The 21,076-nt window shown below is 42.7% G+C and overlaps 1 non-coding gene across 1 annotated transcript; it reads left to right on the top strand.

The window, feature by feature from the left end:
- Window positions 1–20,679: 20,679 nt before the first annotated feature.
- Window positions 20,680–20,753, top strand: Trnaa-ugc (transfer RNA alanine (anticodon UGC)). Its single transcript has one exon. It is a non-coding gene; the product is annotated as a tRNA-Ala (tRNA).
- Window positions 20,754–21,076: the final 323 nt, after the last annotated feature.

Raw genomic sequence — 21,076 nt, 5'->3', positions numbered from 1 at the left:
CAGTGCTCTGGTGGTGAGGGAATTGTGCAGCTAGGCTAAACGCAATGTTACTCGTGCTTGGGCGTGGCTTGTGAGCCAAATTCTTGACCGTCCCTGTCCTGAATCGTATTGATCTACGATTTGTTCTGCTTGTTTAATACAAGTTCATTCATGGTCTCTGTACATTATCAACAACTTAAGAAATGTGGCCTTGAGATTTCATTGTTAGTATCAGTGCACCTTACAGTACCACATGCCGAATATCTTGATGCAGTACTGCTGTTGGAGTGCAGCTTGGGAAAGTAATGGCATTGCGACCCTATTAGGGTAGTTTACTTGTGAAGCATTACGTAACAAACGTCACAGAATATTTATGTGTAACGTAACCAGCGACAGATAGGAAAGTTATCGACGATCTACAGCTACTTTAATTAGTAACTGTGTTCTATGGCATAACAGAAACTGACTGGGGCATTTTAGATTAATTTCATATAATTACCCGCGCTTGACGCTGACCGACTGCCGCTTTATGCTCGTAACTTCACAACGGTGCCTGATCGATCTATGGTTACTTGGAAAAACTTCACTCGATTTAACACCCACTTTCCTGGTCAGATGCTACGATCAGGTTGTGTATCTCTACCACGTATTTAAGGAGACTTAAGACAGGAGTCGCCATCTTCCGCCAACCAAGACGACACATATTGGCGTCCAGCTGGCGTTTTTGGTTTCCAGTGTCGGCCACTGCGTGCACCACACAACGGTGCGATAGCAGCGGACGTGGCCTTCCCACGGCGCACTTCTCGCAGTGGCCGCAGCCACACATCAGCCGTGGGCCGCCATTACGGCTTCGGCCGTGCGAAAGGCGCGTCCGATCGCACGCACCGGCCGGCGCACGCAGCGCACTTCCGTGTCTCTGAGCAGGCCGGCCGCGGTCCCACACTCCGCACCGTTACAAATAATTACAGGTTTTCATCTCCGTGACGCAAATGGAGCAGTTGCTGTGGGCTCACGTACCGTGCTTCAATAACGTAGCTTGAGTTCACATCGGCGTCTGACTGCAGACGTATTCGAATTACGTAGCAAAGCGTTGTTAACGTAAAAGTTATAGCAATCGTTATTAACTTTAGCGCAGTATAAAAACAAATGCAGTACAATGGAATCTGAATTTGTGCGCTTGGTAACTGATACATAATAGACTCATGTATACTGCGTGACAAATGAAGCACCCGGAAGACATTAATGCATATCAATGTAAATTCGTACACGTACACTGAAGAGCCAAAGAAGCTGGTACACCTGCCTAATATCGTGTAGGGTTCCCGCGACCACACGACGTCGCACGGACTCGACTAATGTCTGAAGTAGCGCTGGAGGGAATTCACACCTTGAATACTGGACGATCAGATGGAGATCTCTTCTGAACAGCACATTGCAAGGCATCCCAGATTTGCTCAATAATGTTCATGCCTGGGGAGTCTGATGACCATCGGAACTGTTTAACTAAGAAGAGTGTTCCTGGAGCCATTCTCTAGCAATTTTGGAAGTGTGAGGTGTCGCATTGTCCTGCTGGAATTGCTCAAGTCCATCGGAATGGATGCAGATGATCAGACGGAATTCTTAAGTACGTGTCACCTGACAGAGTCGTATCTAAACGTGTCATGGGTCCCATATCACTCCAAATGCATACGCCCAACACTATTACAGAGCCTCCACCAGCTTAAACAGTCCCCTGCTGACATGCAGTGTCCATGGATTCTAAGATTTTCTCCATACCCGTACGCGTCGATCTGCTCGATACAATTTGAAACGAGGCTCGTCCGACTAAGCAACACATTTCCAGTCATCAACAGTCCACTGACGATGCCGACGGGCCCAGGCGAGGCATAAAGCTTTGTGTCGTGCAGTCATCAAGAGTACACAAATGGGCCTTCGGCTCCGAAAGTCCTTATCGATGATGTTCAAAATGGTTCAAATCGCTCTGAGCACTATGGGACTTAACTGCTGAGGTCATCAGTCCCCTAGAACTTAGAACTACTTAAACCTAACTACCTAACGACATCACTCACATACATGCCCGAGGCAGGATTCAACCCTGAGATCGTAGCGGTCGCGCGGTTCCAGAATGTAGCGCCTAGAACCGCTCCGCCTCATCGATGATGTTTCGTTGAATGGTTCCCACGCTGACACTTGTTGGCCCAGCATTGAAGTCTGCTGCAATTTGCGGGAGGGTTTTACTTCTGTCACGTTGAACGATTCTCTTCAGTTGTCGCTGGTCCCGTTGTTGCAGGAGATTTGATGATTTACCAGATTCCTGATAATCACGGTATGCTCGTAAAATAGTCGTACGGGAAAATCCCCACTTCATCGGTACCTCGAAGATGCTGTGTCCCATCGCTCGTGCGCCGACTGTACCATCACTTCCAAACTCACTTAAATCTTCAAATGGTTCAAATGGCTATAAGCACTGTGGGACATAACATCTGAGGTCATCAGTCTCCTAGACTCAGAACTACATGAACCTAACTAACCTCAGGACATCAAGCATATCCAAGCCCGAGGTAGGTTTCGAACCTACGACCGTAGCAGCAGCGCAGTTCCGGACTGAAGCGCCTAGAACCGCTCGGACACAGTGGCCGGCGCTTAAATCTTGATAACACGCCATTTTAGAGGCAGTAACCGATCAAACAACTGCGCCAGACGTTTGTGGTCTTATACAGGCCTTGCCGACCGCAGCGCAGTATTCTGCCCGTTGACATATCTCTGTATTCGAATACGTATGTGTATACCAGTTTCTTGGCGCTTTAGTGTACATAGCATCAGCGGATAAGTAAATAGTTACAGTTGCAGTTAGCCTTGACCGATAGAACGACTGTTAGTGTTGTTCGTGTTTAGAGAACAGCGTCGAACGTTGAGTGACACTCTGAAGGACATGGAGATGACGCGTGGTCGTTGCAGAGAGGCTTGTCCGCACTTTGCATTTTGAAAGTGTCTTCATTATTTGTTACCATTTGGCCAGCTGTTCGAGTTATGCAGTATCCATATTTGTGGGGCATTCGGGTGTGACAGTGGCCGGATGTAGGACCCCGGGGGAACCCGAGGCCAGGTACACTTGTCATCGAGGTTCCAGTAGCCATACTGTGCTCCAAGTACGTCATAGACCTTTCATATCCTCGCCTGCCATCCGAAAACAAGTAATGGTCTCCCTACACTGTACTGTGTCGTCCCGTCCCACACCATTTTGCAACTAACAGCAGCAGCCGACCAAAGAAATTACCGTGCTACCGTTAACACCACAACACGCCAGTGTTTGGAATAGTGCCGTCACCGGGAAGCATGAATTGTTGATGAATAACATCGCATTCTGTTCTGTGTAGTTGTAATCTAAAAATGAGACCTTCTTCAACGAACGTATGCTTGAAAATTTCCAGTTATTCAAGAGTATCAACTCTATAATCTTCTCTCCCTGCGGTTTTGCGGATCATTTGCTTATTACAAACCATAAGCCGAAGGGAATCGACGACGTTGCTAACCTCCATAAAGAAAAGAAATGTTATTGACCTCATGTTTCTGAAGAACTTGAAATTTTTAGCATATGTCCGTTAATGATGAACAGCTACAACTGCGAAATAATTTCTTTAATGGCTTCAAACCGCTATTCGCAACTTTTTGACATACTATCGTTCTTCGGCTGTTGGTCTTTACGCAATTCTCAAACATCGTTTTCCTCCTCTTCTAATTATTTTATTGTATTCAATAGTTGTTATTCCTATTATTTTAATTCTGTTTATTTTGAGCACTTTAATGCCTTTTATATAAAGTAGTTCGTGACTTTAATGCTACGTGCACTGGATTGATGGCTTATTATCAGGTGCTGTTTCGTTTTGTCAGAGTTTCCTGTTCATTTCATTTATTGCCTATTTTTGTACTTCTGTTATTAAGCTTCGTCTCTTGTTATCAATGTTTTCATTTATTGCATAACTGTTTTCTTAATTTGTGCCGCTCTGTGGCACTCACACCCCATAGGTGGTGCGCACTGCCCTGTTCCCACGTAGCCGCGTAATCAGTTGACAAACCTTTCTGTCTGAAGTCAGTCCTAGCGGCTTGCTATGCCTGTGGTTTTAATGTTGGCTTTAAAGAAAATTTTTACTTATTTCACTTAAGCTCTTCAGCTCATACGGTTTTACTATCTCCCCGTGTAATGTGAACCTATGTAGGCCTAAGTAGTAGCTGTTCTGTTTTTAATACGTCTTGCGCTACCTATGGTTTTTGAAATGTTTTTTATTCTATTATGTTGATAATTTTTTTTGGTAGTTAACTGTAATTTAATCTGATGGAGATACCCATAGTCCGTATCAAAACCAGGTCAAGAAAACAAAATTTGTGCAACCGGTTGCCTGTTTTTATCGTGCATTCAATCATAAATACGATTGCTGAACGCCATCCATGTTCATGATTGTATCAGCGTCACATTTTCAGCATACAAAGTCACAATATTATATAACCTGAGTACTCTCCGTTGTTCTACGTGATGTATGGTGATGAATCTATCACTGCTCTGCGACAAACCCATATTTTTACAGTGGCAGTCTTTCCGGAGCAAGAACTGATGTTGACCAGTCCTCTACTGTGGTTAAGCCTTTGTAGTCGATTGTTCTTGTCAGAGATCACTAAAGGACGTATCAGGTGCATGAGGACTTCAGTTATATGTATTAAATATCGCAACGACCGTACATCCAAAGGTATGGAATTGTTAAGACCCCCCATTCATATTATGAAAGACCTAAGTCCAAATTCCATCCGTCATCTTTATTTTGTTTTTCCTTCAGGCAAATGGGATGTTTGATAAGGCTATGGCCGACATACTTTTCTGCCCTTATCTAGGTGAGTGAGTGCTCTGTCCTCATTTTAACGTTGACCACGCATTACGTGAACCTCCTTTTATCTTTCTTTCCGTATTAGGTTTGATGTATGTTTCGATTTATTCTTTTTGGTTGGCAATGTTTGCCTGTAAATCTTGTCTCCGGCTGTCACAAAAGTTTGTTTCCTTGACGTAGCGTTATGGAAAATACGAGTGAAATATTTTCTTATTTTTCAGTTGCGTTGTATAGTACTGCAGAAGATCTCCTTCACTTTGTAATTGCAATTCTGTCCTTAAAGATTTTCATTTATTTGTTTATCTCTTCGTTCGTATTCTAAAGTCTTTCTAAAAAAAATCATCATATCTTCTGCTTGCAATCTAATTACTTTCTCTTTCGTTACAACTCAAAGAATCATGACTGCCGTTTTACACGAATGGTTGCTAACTTCAAAAACGAAAAGGTGCAGTTCACGATTTTTTCATCACTAAATTATTCTTATAGAGAGTCTGTTATTGCTGTGTCGTTATGCTCTACTGTTTACCGTCTTCGCTTCCATCAATATAAACTGCAACCATTTGACACCCTCAGCTAGGTGAAGGCCTCCTCTAGTCTACATCTACACCTACATGACTACTCTGCAATTCACACTTATGTGCCTGGCAGAGGATTCTTCGAACCACCTTCAGACTATTTCTCTAACTTTCCAATCTCTAGCGCCGCTTCGGAAACTGAAAACTTAAATATTTTCTACGAGATCTTATTTATCTTTTTTTATTTCGATGATCACTACTCCCGACGAGGGATGGCGACGATAAAATACTTTAGCATTCAGAGGAGAAAGCTGGTAACATATTTTTCTGAGAAGATCCGGCAGCAGTGAAAAACGCCTTTGTTTTAATGGCTACCATCCCAAATCGTGTATCATGTCCGTTGTACTTTCTCCCCTGTTTCGCAATAAAACAAGAAGAACTGCCCTTCTGTGGGCTCTTTCAATGTCCTTTGTCGATCCTGTCCGGTAAGGATCCCATACTGCACAACAATACTTTAGCACAGGACGGACAAGCGTAGTGTAGGCAGCCTGTTTAGTAGACCTGTGGCATCTTCTAAGTGTTCTGCCAACAAAACTCAGTCTTTGATTTGGCTCCCCCACAGCATTATCTATGATCACTTCAGTTTAAGTTGTTCGTATCTGTAGTCCGTAGGTATTAAATTGCACTGACAGCCTTTACATTTTTTTGATTTCTCGTATAATTGAAATTAGTACCCATGTGAATGACATCACACTTTCCTTATTCAGAGACAATTGCCACTTTTAGCACCGCACAGTTATCACGTCTAAGTCATTTTTAAATTGGTTTTAATCTCCTGATGTCTGTACTACATGGTAAACGAGAACATCATCCGCAAGCAGCTGCTCAGATTGTCTCCTAAACCGCTTGTATAAAGTGTTCCGAAAAAAATCGTTCAGATTAATGCTGGAGGTAGAGAACATCAAAACAAATATATTTCGATAAGGAACATGTGGTATTTGAAGTCAGTTTGTAATGTAAGAGAACATTCTGTTAGTGGTCCTGACGTAAGGTGTTGCGCCGTCGTCGCTGACTGGGAATGTGTAATGACGTTCAAATATCCACAGTTCGCACGTTTGGGCACATGTGAACCCATGAGGTCCTCGATCTAGTGCTAATAAACAGCGATTTGTTGTTAATGCGAGGGCCGGAATTCTCAGTGATAGGCTGATTGGGCCATACATTCTTCCATTTCACCTCAACTGAAGAAGACATGGCATCTTTGTAGAACATGTGTTTCCGGAACTGCTGGAGGGCGTGTCTCTGAATGCTAGACAAAGGATGTACTTCCACTATGATAGGGCGCAAGCCCATTTCAGTATTGCTGTGAGGTATTATCTGATAACCACCTTCGCGAATCGGCGGACCGGACGATGTGGCCCTGTGGCATGGCCAGTCAGGTCGCCAGTTCTCACAGGTCTGGATTTGTTCGTCTGGGAGCATATGAAGCAGCCAGTGTTTGAAACCGTTCCGAAAAGAGAAGAAGAACTCATCGCTAGAATTGCCGTCACTGCTGGTACCATTGTGGACATACCAGGAAACTTCGATCAGACACAAAAATAAGTGGTGCGACGACGTAATGTGTGCTTAAAGGCCAATAGTCGCGCATTCGAGCAGTTCCTGTGCATCCCACTGCTGTAATTAACATGATAAACTACCTTCTGTGTAAATCGTCCCTAGCACCGGGAAGTGTCGTCGTAGACCATATACATTATAACAAAATATATTTATTTTGATGTTGTCTACCTCCTGCACTAATTTGAAAGAAATAGTTTCGGAACATCTTGTCTAAATTAGGAACAACAGAGGGCGTAAACACCTGCATAGTGCACGCCGCATATCACTTGTTTTACTCGATGAGTTTCCGTGGATTTTCTGATAGGAAATTTCAAATCCAGTCGCAGAACTGAAACAATACTCTTGGGAGGAACGGTGTCGCAAACCCTCTATAAATTTTGAAATATGGAATCAATTTGAGATGCCCTATCGGTGGTATTCATTATGTCGTGCGAATAAAGAGCTAGTTCCGTTTCATAAGGATTGTATTTTCTGATTCCGTGATGACTATGTACCATACATGATTTTGCTGGAGGTAATTCATAATGTTCGAACACAGTCTGCAGACCTCCCATTGATCTTACAGCTCTTTCAATCTGATAAAAAAAAATCCTACGGCAAGTCGACGTGAGTGGTATGGGTCTGTAATTTATCTGTCTTTGCTTGCACTACGTTCTTCAGTCATACACGTACATACCGCTCCTGTAATTCTTCAAGTATCGTCTGCCGACCTCCCAATTGGTCTTCCAGCTCTCCCAATCTCTTAAAACAGGAAAAAAAATCTCTTAGTCCATCTACCGTTCGTTCGTTTCGTGAAAGTATCCCGCCCACCTCCATTTCTACGTCTATACCCATACTGTCATTAGAGCCGTAGTTGTCCAGTCCCCATACATTCATCTTCCAATAGATGACGGGATGGCAGTCGTTGCTGTAGGCCTATCGTTTTTTAGTAAGTATGACACTTTCAGCTGGACTTATATAGACCTTAATTTATTTACAATCAGTTTCGTTCTTACACATTCAGGCCGCCGTTTGATATCAGGTGGCCATGTGGATACGTGCTGATCATCATTGTATATCTCGTAGAGGATGTCCGCTATGCTGTACCTCCCTCACTGGTTGTCGGGAGAACGGTGGCAGCACATCGACTAAGTTGTTGCTACGATGTGTTGACAGTTCGACTGCAAAAAAACTTAGACCTACAAATGCGGCTGAAAGTGTCATCTTCACTAGGTAAACAGTCGTAATTGTGTCTTCCACTCCAGTTTGTTACATGATCTACTTGCTTATCCTCTGTGTCCTAATGATTCTAACCAGCATATTTCCATAGCGCACTCAGTAACACCCTGTTTCGAGAGTTTTCGCACCAAAATTCCATGTCTCAGTCAGTACTGGTAATACTCAGTGACTGTATACTCTCCGTGTTGGACAAATCGGAAGCTTGGTTTTGAAAACTCAGCTTAGTTTACGAAAAATTTTTACTCTTCTCTTTATTTCTTTTGCTGTAGATCCAGTGCAGCAGTTTACATTTGTCATTACAAAATCGTGCTACTATTATCGTGATTTGGAAAATAGACATTGTGAAAGGTTGTATAAAACCATTTCGACTTCGAGAAGACAGCACACTGACATTAGATTCTGTCAGTAGAGTCAGGAAACATTCCGCTGAAAGTTTGGTAGTGAGAATCCGTTGCTGTCGGAGGATGCCTCAAAAGTACCAACTCCACATCCTAGAATTTTGTTGCCTGCTTTGCCGTTGTCGCTAACTAAAGCTTTTCCGGTCACTTCAAAAACAGACATGTTAAATTATTTTCGGTCTAGAAACACAGTTAGGTGCCACACACAGCTTGGTGGTGGGTGGGAGGAACTACTTGATAGATCACGTGATCTCGTTAAGGGGTAATGTTCTCAGCAGATTTGGAAACACTGTCAAAAATGCCTTCTTTTGTGCAGGATGCAGTAATACTGTTTAAAACTCTGTCGACAGGCATGCTGAAGTAAATCTTTCCAGCAGAAGAAATTGGAAGAGAAACACTCCCAACTCAGATGCGGCAAATAGGTGTTGGGTAGCGCCTATAACGAAGACGCGGGGCATTAACTCCCACTGAAACGTTTTTATGCGAAGCATCGGATTTAACGGTATTTTCGTAACGAACAGCAATAGAAAGAAGTGCAAACTGTTGAGAGTACAACATGCTACACACATTCTGTAACTTCCATATTTCCAACAAAACAAGGTATGTAGCGTACATGCTGGCGTATTGGAAGTTTAAAAGGAGTAGTTTAATTCTGGTGCAATAAACGTTTTGCAGCTGAAAGCTGTCCCAGAATCACCAGCTCGTTAGTCGCACTCGTAGGAGACTGGGGTTGTTAACATGATGTCTTATGGTCGTAACATCATATCTTCGTGTCCAGTCATTTCTGAACAGCTGTTCCCAGACGATACCTCTCCCGGCTGCTTCTTGCCTTGTGACCTGGGGGTTTATCTGGTCTATATCATCGATTCCTTTGTCACCACCAAAGCTCATAAAGACAGACATCACCTTTCTGGGAGTAGTCGTCTGTCACAAAGCACTCATTCGCATTTGGCAGGTTTAAGGTTTTGATAAAGATGATCACTGGTGACATCTGGACACCATTTGGCTCACAACACACTTTCAGAATTTTAAAGAGGAAATCCATTCAGCTTTTCTTTTTCATATAGTGAACAAGCGGCGTTCAACCAAAGAGCTTCTTTTGTGCATTATTACAGCAGATAAATTTCACAACTGGTTTGAAAATACTGCAACGTCCCCATAGAAAAATTGTACAAGACTGTGCTTATACTGTCACACAATATTTTTAGCGCAACGCAATCTGACTTTCAAAAATCCCTACAAAAAAATGGCCATGACTAACATTAACCTATACGTTTCACAAATTGCTTACCTCACAAAAATCTTGGTTACTCGAACTACTGCAATAGAGCGAGTGCCACTACTGCCAGCGAAATAAAAGCTTCAAGCTACGGAAGGCACTAACTACTGATAGGCATAGTTAGCAAATGAAAGATTTTAATAGAGAACAAACAATGTATTTACCTTAATAGTCATAATATATATAGCAGTTCATGACATCCAGTCTTACAAATTTCAAAACTCTGCCATATCTCTTCCCACATCCACCACTGCTGGCGGCTCACCTCCAACTGCGCAACGCTACGCGCGCTGTTAACATCCAGCTGCCCAACACTACAATGGCAGACAACGATGCAAACTAGCCACAGACTGCACACAGCACAGCCAGTGATTTTTCATACAGAGCGCTACGTGGCGTTACCAATAAGAAAACCTAAACAGCCTACTTACAATACTTCCTTAAGCAAAGGCTCATTAGCTACTAGGGTCCTGTATATCACCTACTGGAACTATGACCTACTTGCTCCTTCGCACTGGACGATTGAGTTAGTTGGCAAGTCGAATCAGCGGCAGATGACGCGGTTGTAGGAAGAATACACTACACAGACGGCAACGTGTAGCATAAGGTGCATTCGAAGTGAGCCTTCAAATTTCTGTAGAACGTAGTTAGCTGTGAAGGTAATTTATTCGTCTTCATTACAATACTTCTTCGCTTAGCGGATATGTTCCGGTTCTCTGCGCCATACTCAGGACATACGTCCGTAGCCAGCTGAAGAGCTTTGTTCCAAAAGAAGGGTCTTGGTTTTTTTTTTTTTTTTTTTTTTTTCCTACAATGGCTGATGCTCATCGCCTGATCACGGGTTGGGATTTTGGATCGACAATGAATGCTGTCGTTTTGTTGAGTCTTATGTGGAACTAGTTTTTCCTTGAACTCTTTCCAGTTAAATGCTATTCTGTATCTTTCGAAAGCTACCTGGAGATATGTTGTACGACGGGCCGATTGCAAAAGCATTATAGGACATATATGGAGAGAGAGAGAGATAAGAAAATGGCGAGGAGGAGGGCGGAAGAAAGCGAAGTTACGATCTGCCGGAAGTATGAGCTGTAGAGGAAAATTTGACGATCTCAGAAGAAACAGACCCGACTCTGGGTATAAGCTCTATTGAGCTTCCTTCTCTACTGGTATCACACTAAATCAGATGTTTGCAAACATTCTCATCCTACGAAAGGGAAACATCAGACAAGCCGTTACCACACTAAATCAGTTGTTTGCAAACATTCACATACTACGAAAGGAAAAGATCAGACAAGCATAATTTAGGGGTTTTTAGTAGCGAGCCCGTGACCAGTGAGCTCTGATCATTCGACGGTAATCACGACAGCAAAACACTCAAATTGCTGCCACTGATGTTGCGCATCAGTAAATGGAAGATCTTAGTTTTCTCTCCATACGAAAGAAAAACCACAAAAACAAACTTACCGCCGGCCGCGGGGGTCGTGCGGTTCTAGGCGCTACAGTCTGGAACCGAGCGACCACTACGATCGCAGGTTCGAATCCTGCCTCGGGCATGGATGTGTGTGATGTCCTTAGGTTAGTTGGGTTTAAGTAGTTCTAAGTTCTAGGGGACTGATGACCCCCGATGTTAAGTCCCATAGTGCTCAGAGCCATTTGAACCAAACTTACCGAATAACTACGAATTTCTTGAAGCTGCAGAAAACACGCCAACATCGTAACGAAATTTTCAGCAATTTAGCACGATTTATCGTTTTCGTAGGTTTTCTACGTTCCATTGGTGTGCTTTATTGCTAATATGGAGCTCTTCATAAGTTGGCACGCCTATTTATTCGACTCTGAGTCGTGGGCCTTGTTGCGTTCTCCTGTTGCCACAGTGTCACGGTTTGCTCGAATTAACGGCTCCCCTCGGACATCCGTTTTAGTTCGGGGCCTTTGTCGGACACAGCGACCTTTCGCAGGACCGCCCCTTCCCCGGTTTTCACGGCTGGGCGGTTCCTTTTGAGGACCTCCATGTTTGTTCCTCAGAAATATTTGCTCGCAGGAAAGATTCCTCACACACTTCGGCCTCCGGGAAGCAACCGGTCGCTCGCAAGTTTTCCGTCACCCTCCGACTTCATTGACAAGCGGTTTTCAGTTTCCAGCCTCAGCGTTCAAAAGAAGCTGAACACGAGAATCGTTCCAGTTTAACTTTTACTTTGCCTTCTTTAAGTTTTATTAGCCACAGCTCTTTCAGCGTGTGGTCATCGAACTTTTCATTCATACAGGGAGTCCCAGGAGAAATTCTCAATATTCAAGGACATGAAAAGAAGCAAAAGACTTCATGTGGACATAAACCCTATTCCGAATGGTTCCAGAGACGGAACATGCCTTCTTTTAATTTTCTGTATTGTTCAATACAGTGTCAGGTCCACACTTGTACATATACTCAAAAGTTAGTAAAGATTACAGCATGCATTTTACAAAGTGTCAGTTTAAACACCCACACCGAGCGAGGTGGCGCAGTTGCTAGCACGCTGGACTCGCATTCGGGAGGACGACGGTTCAATCCCGCATCCGGCCATCCTGATTAGGTTTTCCGTGATTTCCCTAAATCGCTCCAGGCAAATGCTGGGCTGGTTCCCTCGAAAGTGCACGGCCGACTTCCTTCCCCGTCCTTCCCTAATCCGATGAGACCGATGACCTCGCTGTCTGGTCTCCTCCCCCCAAACAACCCAACCTTAAACACTCACGACACACTACAGCTGTTATACAGTCCACAATAAATGTCCGAATGCCCCACTGTGAACTTCATTGCATTTGTGCTCTCTTGGAAAAACGCTGGTGTTTCTTGTCTGGGCATCTCTGCACGTTCTCTAATGAGGCCAGCAGCATCCATGATGCAACTAAGCCGTTAATCTCGTGTATTCATATATCATTTGTACGCGCCAGACTTCATACAACCCCTTAAACAGAAGTCTAATTGCGTAAGGTGCGGCAGTGTTGGTGGGCAGTTAACTGTACTAGCACGACCAATCCCTGCGATTGGGGTAAGTGCAATTGAGATGTTCCCCTCATTTCTGACAAAATGTGGAGGGATTCCGACATGATGAAACGACAGTGCATTCTGCATCGGCAAAGGAACGTCTTCAACCAGTTCAACAAACCAATTTTTCGGAAAAAGCCAACTAATTCTCTGCCCTCATTCGCTCTATTAAAATGACTTGACCTACCGACATGATACCGAACATACACATTAAATGTTTTCTACGTTGGAAACTATTCGAAACAGGGCATGAATCCGTATGAAGATTCAAATGAGCGTTCCCATCATATCTGTAAATATTGACCATTCCTTCTGGAACACCCTTTATAATGCTCTGTGTTCGATCGTTGTTTATCAGATAGCACTTTAAAATATCAAGCATCATTCAATATGTGGTTAACTTCGTCTTTGTTTCTAATGTTGCGTAAAGCTTCTAGTTCGTTGTTTCAAATTATATATAGTGTAATAAATTCGCGATCGAATTTGACGGATGACATTTCTTTTAATTGAGATATATGTAATGTGTAGTCAATGTAAATAAAATTTCTAAAAACATACATTCGGTAGCTTCCGACTACCAATTTTATTACGAGTACATAATGCGAGAAATTTCAAATTGCTGTTCCGTAGCTGTCAAACTCGTGTTAGATAAAAATTTTCTCTTCCTTTATACACCATCTGTGAAGCATTAAATTTACAGGCGACTGCGAAAATATCGGTTTCATGAGGAGACCAACACAAACTAAGAAGTTTGAAAATTCTGCTTTTACTTACAAACAACGAATAGCATTACCGGTACATGCTTTAATTTACTCTTTCTTCTAACATTATCAATCGTTTTCAGTTTCATTCGGACCTCTTAGTAACATCAAATGAAGGAATGAGCGATTAAGAACGTTCAGCTGATATACACTAGTTTCACTTCCTGGAAACAGTGGCTGTAATAACTTAGTCAACATAATTTTTTGCTAATTTCAAGTTTTCCTTTGATACAACTGACGATATTTGAAATTACGGATAAGAATAGACTGAGCTTCGAAATAAATTGAATGCTTTATGTGAATCAAGGCTAATGAAAGAAAAACATCAACACCGTGGTGGATATTCCTTCTTTCCGAAGAAAAGGCGCTGACATACCTATACTAAGCTGATGAATGTCTCTGAGATCGAATATACCATTCAAAATACGGAAGAATTCTGTTGTTGATAATTCTAAACTTTCGCTTAGCATTGAAATAATCGCTCACGGCAAGAATATCAACATGGTATTAACGACAGAGCCACAAAACTGATCTGACCTATGGAATAAGATAAGGTAACTTTACATGTTCCTCTCCATACGGCTTTACTCCTGTTATCTCATCGCATAGTTCTACGAGTTCATGTTATCTGAATTTTAGGTTCACCAATGTCTATAAAAAATAATCAACTAGCTACATTTCTGAAGTCACTGTCCAGCTTTTACTTTTTCTGTATATCTGTCACTCCAATAAGATGTTATTTATTACTGTTGACCCGTCGATATCTTACTGTTTCCAAATGTAATTCCTGTAGAGATAAAAAATTTTTTCTTAACGTAATGATATAATTTTTTTCTGTCATTTGCATGATTTTTTTCCCAGAGTAGAGTATCTCCGCTGAAAAAGACGGAAAAGTGGAAATCGTATTTCCCCCTTAAATTACCCAGGATGTGCTAAGAAAGGAGAGATTTATTTGCACATTTCCTCAATGCACGTCTCCCAATCCCCTGTATGGTATTATTAGATATAAGATACATGAGATGTAGCGTTTTATACTCCGATTAAACGTAGGCGGTGGCAGAGTGACTCATTACTATCACTGCTTTCATTCCTTTAATTGTAGAAACAACAGTAAAGAAATCATAAGAAAGGTCGATCAGTTGATGTACTATTGACCAAGAAGCCATAAGTCACTCACAAAATAGATAAAACGTTTTAAAAAGAGCATATTTAATATGTGGTAGTGAATATATAATACAAAGCATACAAAGCACAACAGTAACTTCTGTTGTCATCACCAAATTGCTTGTACTCATTTCCCGCGTGCTTCTGTGTAAGAGACTATCCGATCAAATTATAAGCACACAGCAAATAAGCGAATAATCACAGAATCAGTAGGACTTAATGTATTATATATGACGGGCGAGGGTGCTTGCAGTCAGTGACTAATCATGTGATTTTTTTCTGTAGCATGTTTCTACGGCCAATTTGACCGCCATATTACAATACGAGTGCATCGTCACGGATTACTCGCTCCTATCTACCAAGAGTATTATGCTAACCGCATTCCACGACGCTCATGCGTGGGAGAATGATGCAATATTTACGTGTAGTTAGTACGAATTTTTGGAAAACATTTAACTGCAGAAGGAAAAAGATGCATGCCGTTTGCCCGCAGCTTCTGCAAAGGGAGTAGTTATCAGACAGTTGCTTCCCAGTTAATCTCGTGAGAGAAATTTCACAATAGCATCTATCAAGTATGCTTGTGAAGAGCCGAATAAAAATGTTTGTTGTTCATGATACGAGAAGACTTTAAAAAGTAAATTACCCATTAGTATTGCTGGCCGAGTAACGCTTGTCGAATACTGAACTGCACTCCACAGGGACAAAGATAGATGACATTATATTTTAACATATTCACCAAGTCTATATAATCAATTGAAATTATATGGTTTCGCAGAACTATTGAAGTCTCAAACATCTATAATGTATATATGCAGGTTGTAGCGATGAATGGAAATTTGTAACACCTCCGAAATTCGAACCCAGTTCCCCTGCTTACTAGCCATATAGGCGAACCACTAAGTCACGCTGTCACAGTGGCTTTGTGCAACCGCACGTATCACCCTAGTACACCTACCTCTTCTGTCCACTAGCATTTACGCCTCAGTCTACATAAAAAAGAGTCGGAACTTTTCACCAGTCGTTCAGTTCTTCGACGATAGGAATCACCAGCTTGATCGCGGAGGCACTGGACATCCGCTAAGTGAACATCATTGAAAAATCAACGGTTACTGCGAATCAGTTCCTCGATAGCCTGAGTATTGTCGGCTGTGGTCAGTATAGAGGATCTCCCTTCCCCATCAAAATCACACATGCCTACGCGGGCTTGGTCAGATTGTTAGCTCCATTTTACTACGAAAGGATGCGACACTACATTTGATCATTTACCGCCGCAACTACAAGGTGAATCTGTGAGCAGTTCGGAAAATATTCCCACAAGAACCGTGCTGACCTGCATGCTTCAACTTTGGACTACGTTCGCAGTTGCCACAGTATTTCACTTGCTCACTGTGATGCGCTTGTTATCCGTACGAAAATAGAACTGTAAATACGTAAAACTGCAACAAGTCAATTTTTTGAAAAATATATCTATTATTCCATGAACCGGTTCTCGAACCTTTTGAGGCACATCTTCAGATGATTTTCTGGAAGTTACATAGCTATTTCAAGCATACTTCCCTTTTCCTTCCGTTCGTTCTTCAGACAATTTCTTCAACGGCATTTTGGAACACACTTCCCTCCGCTGCTGGAATATGTTGGCAGCTTCTCTGTACGTTTCAGCAATACGTCGGACATGCAATATTCTCCCTTTTCTGATCGCACCTTAACTAAACCTTTGCTAAGATTTCAGATCATCTTACCAATAAACTAGTTTTAACTCAAGGAAGTGATGTTCTTAGTTCATGTCTCCTTCGTCTGGGCCCCCTCTGCTCCAGTTGAGTTTTTGTTAACTAACTCTCCTTTTTCTAGAGAGCACTATTGTAGTTACTTACTGACGCAGTAAGTACAAAACTAAATTTTGGATCAAAATCGACAGTTAGACAAGACTCATGGCGATGCATTAAAGCATGTTACGTCTTCATTTGACAGAGTCAGCAACCAGCATTGCGCTTAAAATAGCTATGTAACTTCCAGAAAACCATATGAAGATGAGCCTGAAAAGGTTCGGAAAACGGTTCATAGAATAATAAATAACTATTTCAAAAAAGTGACTGGTTGCAGTTTTAAGCATGGACATTGAATAAACAGTCACGGCTTCTGAAACTTCAGTAATGGATAAGCTTAAAAGAACTGTGTCTGCACCACACCCAGAACATGAGTACTCTCTTTCGACAATGCGCCACTCTCGTTACGCAGTGCTCTTAGCGTCGGACGACACGTGGAACTTACTTTTTGAAGTCGCCTCGTAAACGATACTAGGATCGTAACTAGAATCGCTCTCTCTAGTAAAGGAAAAGTTCGTTGACAAAAATTCACCTGGAGAAAAGGGGGGCTAGAGGAAGTAGACAAGAACTGTTTTCAGAACAACACTTCCACCGGCCGCGGTGGCCGAGCGGTTCTCGGTGCTTCAGTCTGGAACCACGGGGCTGCTACGGTCGCGGGTTCGAATCCTGCCTCGGACATGGATGTGTGTGATGTCCATAGGTTGGTTAGGCTTAAGTAGTTCTAAGTCTAGGGGACTGATGACCTCAGATGTTAAGTCTCATAGTGCTTAGAGCCATTTGAACCATTTGAATAACACTTCCTTGGTTAAAACTAGTTTATTCGTCAGACTGATCTGAAATTTTCGCACAGGTTTATGTGAGGTTGCCATCAGGAAAAGGAGAAGACTGCGTGTCCGACGTATTGCTGAAAATGTTGCACACGTACAGAAAAGATGCTAACATCTTTCAGCAGTGGACGGAAGTGTGTTCAAAAATGCCGTTGAAAAAATTGTCTGAAGAACAAAAGGAGAGGAGCACGGAAGTATGTTATTTCGGAATAGATTGGTGAACAATCAAATTTTTGAAAGTTTGTTGTTTCTGTTAATGAGGCCTGGATTTTTACATACGATCCAGGAACCAAGCAGCAATCCATGCAATGAAAATGGCGGTCTCAAACACGAGCGCAGACAACAGATATGAGTATCATTCAAAAGCTTTTGGGGTTTCCAGCAGGAAGTAGTACTGAGACACACGAGTATCGTACTCATGACATTTTGTTGATGTAATGACACTTGTCGATACGTCGCCGACGCTCAACACAGCCCCGGCTGCAAACCAGGAAGGTTTTCCTCAGTAGTATACACCTGGAGCGTCTACATTCGCACATAGGCAAGACATGAGTAGTACGAAGCTCAAAACAATGCTTCTCGTTAATTATTTTTTCCCACTCCCAGAATCTGTACTCATTGTTCGAATAGTAAAGTAAAAATATTGTGTTGTGGCTTTGCGAAAACTGAGTGAAATATGAGAAAGAAGCGCCCTTGGTTCCAAAGGAACGAGTGGATCTTGCATCACCACCATTCACAGGGCCGCAGCACTAAATCAGTGAGGACCTTCTGGGTAGTAAAACCGTCAACTCTTCGAAGATCCACGTTTCTCAAATAATTTGTTAGCGTGAGGCTCTTTTTCTGCCTACGAAAACTTCGTCACCTCTAAAAGAATGAATTTTGCCACTATGCCAGTGGTAATGGCAGTAGTGGTCAAATTCCTGCGCACCTTTGCGAAAAAAGATCAGGTAGAAATGTTTCAAGCAGTGGACAGAACGAATGAAGACACGTATGTATCTCAAATGTGCCCTACTTTGAAGGCGACCAACGCTAGCTGAACACGTTTGAGACACACGCAAATGAAGCTTCAGATTTGTTTCTTTTGTGTCGTTTTTCTTAGACAGATGTGAGATGAACAGAAAGTACACAACATTACAACAGGGAGAATAAATTCCGACGCATCCGCAGTATGCTCCGGCGGCACCTCACGGCTGAGCGGCGCTTTGCCGCACTTGCGCGTCGAACCCCAAGTTCCCGCGCCTGTCGGCGGCGGACGGTATGCTTGGCCTATCCGAGCCGCCTGTGGCGACAGCAACGCGACCTGCCGCTCCACCCACGCACGCTGCTTCGCCCCGCGGCCGCCAGGGGCGCACAAATCGGGGCTGCCAGGTGCTGCCAGCTGGTGACATTCCGCGGTGTCCGTCAGCGAGAGTTCAGAACTCCGAAACTCTGCAACCAAAACTTACTTTACACTGCGACATGCATTACCACACAAACCGATTCAGTCGGAAACGGTAACCAGTGATAATTTCTTGTCAAATATATGTTCTCTTGTAAGCCAAGTTTCAGAGCACTGCATTTTCAACGTCGGACGGCACATTTATAGAAAGTCTATTTTGTGTATCGCATGAAGATAATCGAAAGGCAACAAACCCAAAAGATGCAGAACCGTGCATTACGTAGCGATCGTGATACATTACCGTTTGACAACGCTACACAAACAAGTCGTTCAAAAAGTATACAAAATGTTAATTCTTTAAGAAACATGATCCTCGACGACATCTGTGCCACGATTTCTCATGACTGGCGTCGGCATTCAGCACCACTCACTATTATAGAGGTCACCAATAACAAAGACGCAGAATCAACATGCATATTTAATATTGTTTATTCATATTTTTATTTGTGTTTGAATTGGAATTTGCCGAAGCAATTTTTAAATTCTTTACATATTTTTATGTATACCTATCAATTAACTTGATGTAGAACTTATAATCACACACACCTATGATATCTCAACGGAAAAGAGACTATTCACGCCCCTGATATGCCCTAAAAGAACGGGTAACAACACAAAACACGAAAAAGACTAATGCGCTCTGCTGACCTTTCTACCTGTCACGGCCGACCGATGTGACCGAGCGGTTCTAGGCGCTTGAGTCCGGAACCGCGCTGCTGCTACGGTCGCAGGTTCGAATCCTGCCTCGGGCATGGATGTGTGTCATGTCCTTAGGATAGTTTAGATTCAAGTAGTTCTACGACTAGGGGACTGATGATCCCAGATGTTAAGTCCCATAGTGCTTAGAGCCATTAGAGCCTTTTTTTTTACCTGCCACGGAGAATTGCAACTTTAATTATTGGCATAACTGCAGGTGATGTGTACGTGTATGAACTTACACTATCATGTGACCATATGTTCTGGGTGCTTCACTTCTATTGTCAACTAGTGTACTTTGGTATATGGTACTGATAATGAGATGTTGGTCTCATAGGATACATTTCCAGGATAACCATACGACGCTCATTTGGCCAGACAACTAGTTACTAGTTTTTACGCGTAGAGTCTCCTTTGCATTACGATTTGCCAGACTTCAATGGCTCAAATGGCTCTGAGCACTATGGGACTTAACATCTGAGGTCATCAGTCCCCTAGAACTTAGAACTACTTAAACCTAACTAACCTAAGGACATCAGACACATCCATGCCCGAGGCAGGATTCGAACCTGCGACCGTAGCAGTCGCGCGGTTCCGGACTGCGCGACTAGAACCGCGAGACCACCGCGGCCGGCTTTGCCAGACTGCAAGCCCTTACATTTACGTCTATATCTATATGGATACGCTGCCAATCACATTTAAGTGACTGGTAGAGGTTTCATCGAACCACCTTCACAGTAATTCCCTATTATTCCACTCTCGAATAGCGCGCGGAAAAAACTAACACCTAAATCTTTCCGTACGAGCTCTGTTTTCCCTTATTTTATTATGATGATAGTTTCTTCCTATGTATGTCGGCGTCAACAAAATATTTTCGCATTCTGAGGAGAAAGTTGGTAATTTAAATTTCGTGAGAAACGACTATGTTTTAGTGGTGTCCACTCCAAATCCTGTATCATGCCCATACACTCTCTCCCCTGAATGAGATTTTCACTCTGCAGCGGAGCGTGTGCTGATATGAAACTTCCTGACAGATTAAAACTGTGTTCCGCACCGAGACTTGTGCCGTGCTGGGTAGCTCAGTTGGTAGAGCACTTGCCCGTGCAAGGCAAAGGTCCCGAGTTCGAGTCTCGGCCTGGCACACAGTTTTAATCTGCCAGGAAGTTTCACTCTCTCCCCTATTTCTCCATAATACATAACCTGCTGCTCTTCTTTGAACTTTCTCTATGTACTCCGTTAATCCTATCTGTTAATGATCCCGCACTACACAGCAGTACTCCAAAAGAAGGCGGACAAGCATTAATAGATCTATTGCATCTTGTAAGTGTTCTGCCAGCAAGACTCACTCTTTGATTCTCTTTCCCCACAACACTTAATATGTGTTCTTTCCAATTTCAGTTGGTCGTGACTGTAATTCAAATTTAATGGGTTCCTTTTAGCATTCATGTGGATGACCTTATACTTT

Source organism: Schistocerca serialis, chromosome 2 (genome assembly GCF_023864345.2).
Source record: "Schistocerca serialis cubense isolate TAMUIC-IGC-003099 chromosome 2, iqSchSeri2.2, whole genome shotgun sequence".
Classification (NCBI taxonomy): Eukaryota; Metazoa; Arthropoda; class Insecta; order Orthoptera; family Acrididae; genus Schistocerca; species Schistocerca serialis.
This window is presented reverse-complemented; position numbering and strand designations above follow the sequence as displayed.